The 14620-nt window shown below is 33.8% G+C and overlaps 1 pseudogene; it reads left to right on the top strand.

The window, feature by feature from the left end:
• Positions 1 to 1271: 1271 nt before the first annotated feature.
• LOC141522908 (large ribosomal subunit protein uL2-like) lies at positions 1272 to 1738 on the top strand (annotated as a pseudogene).
• Positions 1739 to 14620: the final 12882 nt, after the last annotated feature.

Below are 14620 nucleotides of genomic sequence, written 5' to 3'. Positions count from 1 at the left end.
TCCAAATCAAGAAGTTTCCATAGATTATTCCATGTTACTTTAAGGGATTGGTTGTGATATAAGAGATGATGGGCAGGTGGAGTAGGATCTAAGATCCAAGATCCTTTTATTAAGGAACCTAAAGTGAGAGGATAATGGTATTAAACCTAATTTTGAAAGGCAATTGAATGATTTTTTCCCCTTTTAATTCTAATTTTTCTTTCACAACATGATAATGTGGAAATATGCTAAATGGGATTGCATGTGTACAACTTATATCAAATTGTTCATTGCCATGGGTAGAGGGGAAGAAAGGAAGATGATAGAAAAATATGACTATCAAAAGCATGCAAAAGGATGAATATAGAAACTAACTTTGCCCGTAATTGAAAAAAATAAATAATTTTTTTAAAGGCAATAGAAACTCTTACTAAAGGGAAGAGTGTTGAGGAGGGGTGTCACCAAGAATGCCTTCAAGGCAAGAAAGGGAATTTAAAGCAAGGAGGCTCTAAATTACATAATAAAAAAATTATTCAGTAAATAGATCACTGGTACTTTCTGAGCATTTATTTAAGTATTTAGAACTATACTAGTTGTTTTAAGAAATACAAGAAAAATCTTAAGCTGGGTTGTGACATTCAGTATTTTTTCTTGGCAAAGCAATTGGATGAGTGACTTACCCAAGGTCACACAACTTAAATATTAAGTGTCTGAGGCCAGATTTTAACTCAGGGTGGACTCAGTATTTTTAAAAAGGTAAGTAAACCCATCTTTTTGGTAGAGATGAATTTCAGTTGTTACCTTAGGTCCCCATTGAATGAAATTCCCCATGACACAGAAAATCTTGGCAATTAAAAATAATGCCTGATATTTACGTAGTGCTTAATATGTGTGATCTCCCTGGAACTGAATAAAAACCCTACAAGGTTTCAAATATTACTATCGTGTCTACTAGCATCAATGTAAAACTAAACTTGTCCATGCCTATGCACCTGCAACTCCTGTTTATATCCTTCCAATGAGTTTACAATAGAAGATCCTCCCAACATGCTATAGGCTTTCCTAATTTTCTTCTGATATTTTAAGAATACCATTGGAATACTTTGGCTATCTCTCTTTTATCCCTGGTCCCCAACACACAAATATCTCATCTTAATTTATATTATGTTATATCATATTATGTTGTCATGTTATGTTTTATATAACATTATATTATATCATATTGTATCATATTATATATTTTTATCATATTATATCATATTATATTATATTAGTAATTATAATGGTAATTTTTTGTCAATGTCCTCCCAGTTGACACTCTGCCTGAAGGGACCACTGTCCTCAAGAAAAGCCTGGTGACTGAAGCAAATTTACCTGTGCATCTGGAAACTATGCCACAGTGGTTTTCCACAGTCCTGAAATCAAGAAAACATGGGTGAGGCTTCATTTTAGACTCTAAGCAAGTGATCTCTATAAATAGAGCTGTAGTTGGTATTGCTGGTGGAGAAGGTCATATTGATAACCCCATCTTTAAAACTGGTCATGCCTACCACAAATATTAAACTAAGAGGAAGTGCTAGCCTCATATGTAGTTTGTGGCTAAGAATCCTATAGAGCATGTCTTCAGAGGAGGTAATCACCAGCATATTGGATAGCCATCCACCATTTGAAGAGATGACCCAGCTGGACAAATGTCAGTCTCATCACTTCCTGGAATACTTATTGGGGTGCCAAGACTATACACAAAAAGGAGAACTAAAATACAAACCCTGACAATAAAAATTGTTTTGGAAATTGATCCTATGACTATGTAATAATCCTGCCCCAAGGGGGTTTGAGAAGAATATAGCAACATCTGGTGTAATTGTTTGGAATGAGGGCATGAGGGAGTGATTGTGACTGAACTGGCAGAGACTGAGAAACAAAAGAGAGAAACAAAAAGAAGGAAGGTATCAATTTTGATTAATGAATGGGAACCCCTGGAGCCACAAGCATGTGAAAAGACCTCTTAAAGAATCTCTTTCAAGAAGGTCATGCTTCAAAAAAGTGCATTCTCTCCTTGGTTGAACTTAGATTTCATCTCACTCCTGAGTCACAAAGCTTCCAATTCGCATATGATCTAAAGTCTAATCTAATTCATATAACTCCCCAGTTGTTCTTTTACTACTTGCTTTGATAAATGTTTACTATCTATCCATGATTTTATTTTGTATAATAAATTCTCATAGAAGGGAACCTAAGTCAGCAGCCAAGAGGAAGCTACCTATTGCTCTCCCAATCTGAGGTAGTACTATTTCTTACCTGAAGGAAAAGGGAAAGTGGATTTTATCTTGAATACCCATCAAAAAAAAAGAACATTATATTCCAAATTACAAATATCTCATTATATATAGAAAATAGATAAATTTTAGCCAATATATCTCTTGAAGATAGGAGAGTGGAATGAATATTCATGTCCAGTACTCTTACTACACCCAAGAAAAAGAAATCATAGTCTCATAAGAGGCAGGATAGGGCCAATTTCAGATCACATCTATATAAATAAATCCCTGCAATAGTAGCTACCCCAGGTATCTGTGGCACAACTATTATCTATATTAAAACTATATAAATAGCAGCTATTATTACCTGTTCACATCTCTGTGCCATTAGCCTTGAGGCTCTGACTAAGTCCAGTTCGACCTTTAGGTGCTGACTACTGTGTCTGATCAATATCAACATATTGGCTACTTCCACTACTTCCTGTTCCCAACTCTGCATGGAGACCTGATGTCATGATCTCTTTGTCCTAGAATTATACTTTATAAGTACTCAGAAAAAAGAAAAAAACAGTAAATTTGATGGCTAAAATCTAATTTTTCTTTTACAACTCTCATAATTCCCCACAATAGGGTAAGTAATCAAAATACTTTGTCTTAAACTCTACTTTGCCTTTATTATATCTTGCCTCATGTTTAAGTGTCTTTGTGTCAATCCCAGCCCTGTAAATTTATTGAGAACAGAGGTAAAAGAGTTTGTCATTACTTCCCAGGATTTTTATCATGATAATATGAGATGATCAGGTTAAGCAACACAGTGCTTGGTTCATAGTATTATTTAAAAGTGGTTTATTATTATATTATATATTATATATATATATATATTATATATATTATTATATTATTATATTATATTATATATTATATTATATATATTATTATAATTTTTGTATTTCCAACACAATGTCTTATAAATAGTAGCTCTTTAACATTTGCTAAATGGAATTTATATATTTCAACCTAAAAAATCTCCAATTTCTGGGCTTTAGATAATATTAGAAGACTAACTCCTTATATTAAAAATGCTGTACATTTGAAGATTCACATATTTGGCAAGAGAAATATTTGCATTCCATTGATCCTCAGAAATATTGGTAAAAAGTAAAGTGACAGAAGAAAAAAATAACTGGGAAAGACTAATAAAGGGTAAATGAGATAAGAGGGCCATTTCATTAATTGATTAGTATTAGTATTCCCCTACTGAAGGTGAGTAAGAGTTGGATGGGTCCCTAAAAGTTACAGAATCATAAAATTTAAGAATTAAAATGGACTGCAAAGGTCCAATCTGACTCACCCAAGAAATGATGTCCAAAAGAACCCCAACAAGGGGCCACAAAATCTCTATTCAAAAGTCTCATTTAGAGAAGTAAACAGTGTAGGCTCTCACAAACTACACTAGTGGAGGAACAATTGAGAAGATTGTCTTGTCCAAAGTGGCATTCTGGAACCCTTAATCAACCTATCATCTGAAAAATACAGGAAAATTGTACTGGTTATTCTGTAAATAATTTGAAATAATTCTGTGGCCGATGGAAAACTTAATGAAACTGAAAAATTGTATCCTGATTTGAAGGCTATGGAGGACTAGACAGAAATGAAGCTTCCAGTCCCATGAAAATGAACTGACTTATAAGCTTCTTCAAGCTTAATTAAAAAGTGTTTCTTTGCAGAGAAAGAAGACCAAACTGTCATACCAGCATCTACTTCTAATGAGCATATCTTCTATAATCAAGATAGAACATTTGCAACCATTAACACTTAGATTTTTATAGTCGGACTGTTGCATGTGCCTTGTTTTTTGCCTTCCTTTGCTCTTAATGTCTCCCCACTAAGATCTTTCTGTAAATTTGCAATATAAAATATCTATCTTCAAGAAAATTCTTATTTTTATATGGAGTTCCAATTTAATTCTGTTCTTTTTTCACTTAAAAAAGTACTTTTGTGGAATTTTCATTGCTAATTTCAGAAAGCAGACTAAAAGATGAATTTTTTTGCTTAATTGTAGAATTTGGAAATTTAATAGCATGAATAATTTTTATATGACTCAACCAACTAGTCTAGCCCATCAGTATCTTTAATTGGTTTTCTGTCATACAATGTGTTCCCTATTTCTGTAAACGTTACTGTATCTGTAAATGTGATAAGATCATTTTATTAATTAAAAGGTTTAAAAACACAGAACTGAAGAGTGTATCTTCAAGCCACTTCATTTGAGAATTCCCTTCATAGTGACTTCTCTTTGAGTCCAGTTCTCAACCCACTTTCATCTCCCTAATTCTCTCCATTTTGTCCACAAAGGCAGCATAAAATGATTCTGTCGAGTTAATTCACATGTCTTATCCCAAACTATTCTGAGAAGTGAAAAAAGTGAAGGTTTAAGTCTACTGTAGAATAGGGCCAAAGGATATTAAGGAAGAATATCTCTAAAGTATTCCAGATGAAGGAATGTTTACTCTCTTATTGAATTAGTAATTTTTTGTTTCTTAAAAATAGTCTTCAAAATAATAATAATAATAATAATAATATCAATAATACTATTATTTATATTGTGATTATTATAGGTTAGACAGTGATAAATGCTTTACAATTATTATCTCAGTTAATCCTCACAACAATCCTGGGAGGGAGGTGTTTATATTATTCCCATTTTAAAGATGAGAAGTGAGACTAAATAAATTGCCCAGGGTCACAATGTCTGGGACCATATTTGAACTCAGATATTCCTGACACCAGGCATGTCATTTTATCTACTCTACCATTTAGTAGTAATAAAGCAAATATAATATAAAACATAATAATAAAATAATAAATATTAAAATAAAACAATGAAAAGTCAATTTTGGAAATCTTAAAATACTTATCTTAGAAGATGAAGAAAAAAGTCTTATCTTATGACTCATAATAAATAAATAATGAAGATTAAAGTACAAAACTGTGCTGTTTTAAATGTAGTGCTAAGCTATTGCTGATGTATACCTGTCCACTGTAATAGTGAGGAAGAAGGCATTTTATTTTTTAAATTTATTTGATACTTTAGTTTTCCCCAGTTCATTTTTAAAAGTGTGTTCCAAATTCTCTCCCTTTCTTCTTCCCCTCCTCATTGAGAAAGCAATGAATTCAATATATCTTACACGTGTATAATCATGCAAAACATTTCCATAATAGTCATAATGTAAAAGGAAAAAATAGACCCCCAAAAAGAAATCTCAAGAAAAACAAAGTTTAAGAAATATATTTCAATCTGTATTCAGACACCATCAGTGCTTTCTCTAGGGATGGATAGCATTATTCATCCCAAATCCTTCAGAGTGACCTTGAATCATTGTATTGCTGAGAATAACCAACTCATTACAGCTGGTCATCTTATAATATTGTTGTTAGTTTATACAAACATTACATTCTACTTTTCATCAACTCATGTGAGTCTTTCCAGATTTTTCTGAGAACATCCTGCTTATCATTTCTTATAGCACAATAATATTCCATCATAATCACCATATCACAGTTTGTTCATCCATTCCCTAATTGATGGGTATCCCCTCAATTTCCAATTCTTACCACCAGAAAAAAAACTGCTATAAACATTTTTGTATCAATAGTTTCTTTTCCTTTTTGTTTTTTATCTCTTTTGGGACACAGATCTAGTAGTGATATTATTAAGTCAAAGAGTATCTATCATTTTTTAGCCCTTTGGGCATAATTCCAAATTGCCCTTTAAATGGCTGAATCAGTTTAAACTATACCAACCAGGCTTTAATGTCTCATTTTTCCTAAATCCCCCCCCCAACATTTGTCATTTTACTTTTCTATCCTTTTAGCTAATCTAATAGTTACAAGTAACCTCAGAATTGTTTTAATTTGCATTTCTCCAAATTGATAGTGGATTAGAATTTTTTATATGCCTATAGAGAGCTTTAAAGGATTACTTTATCTGAAAACTATCCATTTCTTTTGATCATTTATCAATTGTAATGGCTAGAAAAGACATTTTATAACAAAAACAAGGAAAAGAAAAATATGTGTCTAAACATATTCCTCCTTATTTTGTACCTGGTTTTAATTTAAGATCAAAATAATGCAAGGTATCAGTGCCACCTGAAGCTCAACAATCAAGGTGGGCTTAGAAAGCTGATGATTCGTCATAGAAAATAAAAGTGACAAATACAATTATATGCAATTGCAAAACTTTTTCTTGAACAAACTCAATGCAGTTAGAATTAAAAGGCAAACAATTAATAGGGGAAAATTCTCTGGAAAATTTCTCTGATGAAAGTATGATATCCTTGATAGAGAATTGATACTAATATGTAAGAATAAGAGTCATTTCCCAATAAATAAGAACTTATAAGATATGAACAGACAACCTTTGAATGAAGATATACAAACTACCAATAATCATATAAAATACTCCAAATAAAAATCAATAAACAAAAATTACAGCATTCTAAGGATGCACTCCACATCTATCATTTTAGCAAAGATGACAAAAGATAAAAGTGACCATTTTGGAAGAGGCTATGGAAAGACAGATACACTAATTCTTAATACAACTATGAATTGATACAACCCATTCAGTAAAACAAATTGAATTGAGTAGAAAGCTGTTGTACTGAAAACTCTGATCTAGAAACACTATTAACAAGAATATATCAAAGAAATCAAAGCAGATGGGAGGAAATATTGTGTATGGGGGCCCACCAAACAAGAAATGGCTGAAATGATTTTAATATATGACTACAATAGACTATTACTGTAAATTTAAAAATAGTGAATATAATGGACCTAGAGAAACATGGGAAGATCTGTATGAATAGATGAGTTAAATGAGCATAATCAGAAGGACAATTTACATGATGACTGCAATATTACAAAGGTAAATCACTTTGAAAGGCTATAGAACTCTGATCAGTGCAGTGACCAATCATTTATTTCAAAAGAATGATGATGGGACATGTCATTCCATTATGGCAGAAAACTGATAGATTTAAAGGTGCAGAATTAAGATGTACTTTTTAAGACATCAACAACATTTGTTAAAAGGGTGAGGGGAGACATTGAATAGTGACAGAAATGTAAAATAAAAGACAAAAAATAAAAGAAAAAATCATCAATGAAACTTTTAAAAAGATACAGGAAAAAAGGGGAGACAAAACAGAAATTCACAGTTGTGTTTTGTTTTGGTTTTTTTAGGTTTTTTCAAGGCAAATGGGGTTAAGTGGCTTGCCCAAGGCCACACAGCTAGGTAATTATTAAGTGTCTGAGACCGGATTTGAACCCAGGTACTCCTGACTCCAGGGCCGGTGCTTTAACCACTACACCACCTAGCCGCCCCAGTTGTGTTCTTAATACACTGAAAAGTTCATGTTTATTGATAATTGTTGATTTCATAATAAAAAAGAATTTTTTTACAAAAATTTAATAGCTTCAAATAATCTTTGAGCTCACAACCATCTTTTTTTTCCTGTTTCAATGATCCACAAACTCCTCTTGAATCCTGTTGCATCACTTTTTTTAATCTGACTTGTGTTATTATTCCTAGTCTTACCCTCTAAGGGTTATGCTCATCCTTTCACTGTTTTGACTAAATTTTAGTAAAAGACCAAGGTTTAGATTCAGTAGCTGTTAACTCCCTGGTACTTCTCCATTACCATTATAAAAAAACTTCTTGGACAGATAGAGATTCAGGCTAAGAACACTAGCCCTTAGTCCTATCCTTAGATTTAATTGTGACCCTAGTGTCCAAGTAAATATCCCACTTTTCACAAGTTCACTAATATCTATCATATATTTGCCAATAAATGTATGGACACAATCACAAACTGAAAAACAGCACTAATCGCTTCCTGAATCTCCCAGGATCTTGAAGATCCAAAGGAACTCTGTACCAGTTCAGAACTCTCCCAGTTCCACTGTGAATCACAACTCTCCCAGGCCCCTAGGATTCACATATCCATTCTGAGAACTGGACCAGAACCAAGCCAGTTTTCAGAAGCAAGAATAAATAATATGCAGGAAGAATGGTTTATTTTCCTTGCTGCTGTCTATGCAACATTACCCTTGTGTCAGTGGAGCGACCAAAAGTACCCAGACTCCTCAGAGCATTCTCTGCATCAATCCAGTCTATTCCCACCTGGAAACAAATGATTAGAGTAAAAGGATTTTTTTAAATGCAGTGCATTATTCAACAGCCTTTGAGAGCTGGCAAGCACAGAGGCCAGAGACCTTGTTTTAAATCAATAATTTAAAAGCTCCCTGGACACTGGAGCAGTACAAGTTGAGTCATCTGTAACTTCACCCAACAAATGAGTCACCTGGTGCTCATGCCATCACCCTGGAATGATGTTGTAACACTGGGATACCTAGACCCTGGTTTTAATTTAAGAAAGACCAGAAAATAAATGTGTGTGATTCTATCCAAAAAAAAAAAAATCTCTCAAACTTTATAGACAACCATAAATGCCCCTTTTCCTACAGTCTGTAACTATCATATAAAACAGAGTCAGGTATATAGTACACACTTAATAAATGCTTTTTTCATTCATTTGGAAACAAAAAAAGAAACATTCTCTGAAAGCCTGGTATAATCCTGTCATGTACTCAGACAGAAGGTAGTCAGTTGTTCAATAAATATTTATTGAGTGTCTGCTATTGCCAAGGTAATACACCCTAACAAAATCATTACTAGTAGTTATATTGACTCTATGATATGAGAACAAGCCATTCCTGTTTTCTCTCTATATATATAGTATCTTTCTCCCCATTGTACAATTAAAAGTATACAGCATTAATGAGCCTGGGGTTAAATTGGGCCTATGCACCTTTTAAAAAATTCCTACTCAGACTTTTCTAACAGCCTTGGTAAATTATTGAAATACTCCTTTTGTGTCACTTAACTATCACTTTTTCTTTTTTTTTAAATCTGCACAATATTCTTCACATAAGCCTTCTGCTCTTTTATTTTAAAGATCAAATATCCTTTCACCTGAACTGCAAAGAGTGGCCAGTTTCCCTGGTAACATAATTTGCTTCCAGTTCAGTGGCAATCGGAGCTCATTTTCATAGGTTCCCTGTACCCAGTAGCCAATCCCAGATCAGAAATCTTTTCAAAGCACTATAAAAAGTCTGTTGCTAAGGTGTTTGGTTAAATGAACCTCTTAAATATTGATTTTAATGGGTTTTTTTCTGTTTTTTAAAGCTCCACTGGGTTTAGTCTTTCTTGAACACATAGGACATAGCTGCTTTGAGCTTTCAATTCTATGCCATTGCCTTCTTCATTTCAAAGATGCAAATTTGCTGGCATCTTTTATCAGTTTTCAAATGAACACAACAATTATGCCACTGATTGAAGATCACTGGGGACATGGGTATATCTGTCCAATTATAGGTATAATGAAACATAATAACATAATAATTAAAGGAAGACCTGATTCCACAAATTAAACAAATTCTGATTTCTAAATCAATAAAAAGCCTCAAAGGCACCTAATGTCTCTAGGGGTCAAACTTGTTAATGTTAAAAAGTTTGTTCCCTAGTCCTGATAGAAGAATGCCATAATCCCAGTTTTATTTTGTTTGTGCTACTAAACATCTTTATCTCTCTCTCTCTCTCTCTCTCTCTCTCTCTCTCTATATATATATATATATATATATATATATATATATATATATATATTCTAGCCAAATTGGCCTAGTTCCTTTCCCATATACAATATTCTTATCTCATGCTTTCACTCCCAGAAGCCCATGTCTGAAATGTTCTCCTTCCTAACAACCTTCTCCACGAACCACCTTGCAAAATGGGCATTTCTTGGATTCCCCCAGTTTAATAGTTCCTCTCCCTCATTAATTTGCATTTATTTTCTAATCATCCTGTATTTGTATATGTAGATAAACCATGGTCCATAGAGTCAATTAGGTGGCACCATGGAAAGACCACTGGGTCTAGAGTTTGGAAATCCTGAGTTCAAATCTAGCCTCAGACACTTACTAGCAAGCTGTATGACCTCTAGGTAGTTTTACTGGTTTGTTCAGTCATATCTGATTCTTTGTGATCCCACGTGGGGTTTTCATGGCAGTGATATAGGAGTGTTCTGCTATTTCCTTCTCCATCTCATTTTACTGATGAGGAAACTGAGTGAAGTGATTCACTGTAGGTTACACAGCTGTTAAGTGTGGGGGCTGGATCTGAACTCATGTCTTCCTGATTTCAGGACAAATACTCTTTATACACTGGGCCACCTAGCTCCCTTGCCAGTTACTTAACCTGTTTGCTTCAATTTACTCAACTATAAAATGGGAATAATAATAGCACCTACTATGAGAATCAAATGAGATAAAAAAATTGTAAAGTGTTTAGCACAGTTTCTGGCACATTTTAAAACTTGTTTTCTTCAATGACCCCCTTCCTCTCCCACCTTGGGGTTCACATGGGCCTGATCAGACCCCAAGAAAGTAATTTTCTCTGTATGCCTTGAGTGGCTTAAAAAAATCTCCAAAGTTTCTCAAAAAATAAAGCTTAGACACAAGGTTTATGTCTAAGTTTTCCTGAATGTGGGTCGGTCCACAACTCCCCAATCTAGCTCTAGCACTGAGAGTAGTTATAAACATTAGGTTATGGGATGATCTTTATTTAACCTGAAAGGAAATGAAGGTGACAATCACAGAAACACATAAAACAACCAAAATAGTCCTTCAGCTCCCCCTTTGCAGGTTACTGCTTTGAAGGTTAGGGCTGCTACCAGCACAACCCTTTCACATTCTGGTGAGCTTCTCTTTTCCATTGAACCCTACATAACCCCTCCCTCCCTTCCAAAAATAAAACTCATGGTACTACCCTGTAGTTTAAACTCAAACCCTTTCCCCACAACGATTTTGAGAGGTGGGTAGCAAAAATTTACAGATTTACAGATTGGAAAAAATAAAGTTTATAGAGTTTGTGACTGACCCACAAGGATGTTAACCAGAAGAAAACATATTTGGTGACTTCTGAGTCAGCATTGGGTCTTTAAATAATTTACTAACTTTACTTTCCAAGATAGTTGAATAATTAATCCTCTTCTTTCTCCAAGGACCAAGCTGTATCAAAAAAAAAAAAATCTCTAGAAGACTCCATCCCCAATTTCTTAAACTCCTAAATGAGCATGGTGTTACTGGAAGAAAATTTCTGAAGCTGAGTTTCCCATGAAGTCCTCTGGCTGGATGGCCAAAATCTATTCAGAACAATACTGCATAAGAAATTTAAAATTACCTTTCCTTTAGGTGGCATAATGGAAACCCTGGAGTCAGAAGGACTCATATTCCTTAGTCAAACCTGACCTCAGACACTCATTAGCTGGGTTTCATTCATTTTACTTGTCTCAGTTTCCTCATCTGTAAGATAAGCAAACCACTCTAGTATCACTGCCAGTAAAATGCTAGATGGGGTCACAGAGAGTGAGACATGAATGAAACAATTCAAAAACAACACATAAGAGTTTAGCTCTCAAGAACATTATCATAGAACTACCTTCACACTCCTTTTGCAAACTCATATTGATCTCCTGTGTGATTTTTCTACAAATTCTCTGGGGTTGAAGAAACTAAACATGGAGGCAAAGCACACATTCCCTATCCCTCTCCAATATTAAGGTCCTCTCTGCTATTCTCTTATCTGTCTCATAAAAGCAAAAATGGAGGAGGGAGTCCTGAGAGACAGAGACAGACAGAGAGAAACAAAGACAGACACACAGAGAGAAATAGACAGGGGCAGAACCATAGAGAGAGTTAAATTGTCTGTTAAGCTCAATTTTACAGACTATGAAAAGGGACAAATGCACTAACAAAAAAGTCCATCCTCCTAAGAATTTTTCTAAACTTAACAAACACCAAAAAATTCCATATACAAAGTAGAAAATAAAAGAGGATTATGTGTGAAACTGAATTTCTTTTATGTGCACCTTGGTGGGGGGTTTTGATTATATAATAAATTCAACATGGTAATCTCAGAGCTGTCACCTTTGGGTTTTCTTTTACTCTGCATTTTTTAAATGCTTCAATGACCCTCTCTTCTTTCTGTTGTTTTTCAGCAATCTTATTGCTAGCTCTCTCTCCAAGCTTCCCTTCAAAAATTAAGAGGAACAATACTTATAACAAAGAGGCAGAGTCAAGCAAAGCAAATCTCTCACATTTGTTATGTCCAAAAGTTATATCTTGAGTTACATCTACAGTCCATCATCCTATGTCAGGAGGTAGGCAATATGCTTCACCATCATACCTCTAGAACTGTGATCAGTCATTACATTGTTCAGAATTCTTAAGCCTTTCTAAATTTTTTTTATAACAAAGTTGTTACTGAATAAATTATTCTCCTGGTTCTATTCACTTAATTCTATATCAAGTCATACAAATTTTCCTAGGTTTCTCTGAAACTGTCCCTTTTATCATTCATGGCACAAAAAAATCCATTAATTTGATCAGAAATTCCCCCAATGGATTGACACTTCTTTTATTTCTAGTTTTTTTACAAAAGAAAATTTAAAAAACTGCAACTTATATACCATATGTGTCAAGTATTAGTACAATTTTAAGCTTTAATAACTTCAGAAATGCAAATGACAAATTTACAAAATCAACATTCAAAAAGTTAATATTTTCAATTTTAAAATATTTGTATTTTTTCATTAAGATTAAATATATCTACCATCTTGTGGTACATATCATTCTTGAAATTTTTCAAACTTTATAGAAATTTTTATCAACTACTATTCAGTGAATGAAAGGATTACATTTTATATATACATATATATATATTACAGTTTAAATTTCTCTGTTTTCCAATTATATGTAAATATGGTTTTCTCCCTTCCACCCTTGCACAATCATGTTAAAAATGATGATGCTTGTCCTTCATTCTGGCAGAAGACCACAACATCAGGGAGGTGATGTCAAGACAAACACATGAATTGAATTTGATTGGGAGTGCTGTGCTAAGTCACCAGCCTCACTTTCTCCTCCAGAGCCATCTGGAGGAGGAGCCAGATATGAATCAGAACAACTAGAGATGGCCTTGGATGAGAGAGAATCAGGGTTAAGTGATTTGCCCAAGGTCACACAGCTAGTAATTGTCAAGTGTCAGAAGCACAGTAGATAGAGAACTGGCCTTGGAGTCGTGTTAAACATATTTCCATACTTATCATGTTGTGAAAGAAAAATCAGAACAAAGGGGAAAAACTATAAGAAAAGGAAAAAAAGAACAAATTTTAAAGAGTAAAAAAATCTGCATTCGAACTTCATGATTCTTCCTGTGGATGTGGATGGCATTTTCAATCATAAATCTTTTAGAATTTCCTTTGACCAACATCTTGCTGAAAAAAAAAGCTAAGTCCATCATAGTTGATCATCACACAATGCTGCAGTTGCTATGTACAATATTCTCCTGGTTCTGCTCCCTTAATTCAATATCAATTCATGTAAGTTTTTCCAGGTTTTTCTGAAATCTCCTGCTCATCATTTCTTATAGAACTTGTTCAGCCATTCAACAATTGGTGTGCATCTCTGCAATTTTCAATTCTTTGTCACCACAAAAAGAGCTGCTATGAATATTTTTGTACAGCTAGGTCTTCTTCCCTTTTTTATGATTTCTTTGGACGTGATGTGGCATTGGTGGATCAAATAATTTGCAGTTTTATAGTCCTTTGGGCATAATTCCAAATTGTTCTCCAATATAACTGGATAATGATTACATTTGAATTCTAGCTTTAAGATCATTCAAAGAGAGGTAGTTGGAAAGTTCAGTGGATAAAGCACCAGTCTTGGAATTAGGAGGACCTGAGTTCAAATCCTACCTCAGACATTTGATACTTATTAGTTGTGTGACCCTGGGCAGTTCACTTAACCCTGATTGCCAAAGAAGAAGAACAAGAAAATCACCCAAAAAACTTGAACGACCTATGTAGGACATACAGCTTTGGTGTGACTCCAAGGAAAAGTTCAGGAAAGAGAAACTAAGTGCTGAGCTAACCAAGTAAGAAAGCCTCCTCTGTCAATCCAATGGTCTGAGAAAAAGTCATCCTGAAATTGTCTCATATGTAATACTTAATCAAAGGATGTCCTGTTTTGTTAAAATTGAAAATATATTATTCAGAACTTACAAGACTAAGCCTAAAGTAAATTTAAATAAACTTTGAAACAATGGTATTTATGGTTATGATATTTGTACCTCCAAAGTTGGTAAAACTTAAAACTTATATATAGAGATATATATAGAGAGAGAGAGATATACCCTATATATTACATAAATGTGTGTGTTTTTCCTTTTCATTGATCTCTTTGGAATATACTAACCA

The sequence above is a fragment of the Macrotis lagotis genome, chromosome 4 (genome assembly GCF_037893015.1).
Source record: "Macrotis lagotis isolate mMagLag1 chromosome 4, bilby.v1.9.chrom.fasta, whole genome shotgun sequence".
Lineage (NCBI taxonomy): Eukaryota > Metazoa > Chordata > Mammalia > Peramelemorphia > Peramelidae > Macrotis > Macrotis lagotis.
Note: the sequence above shows the minus strand (reverse complement) of the source record. Positions and strands in the feature narration are given on the sequence as shown.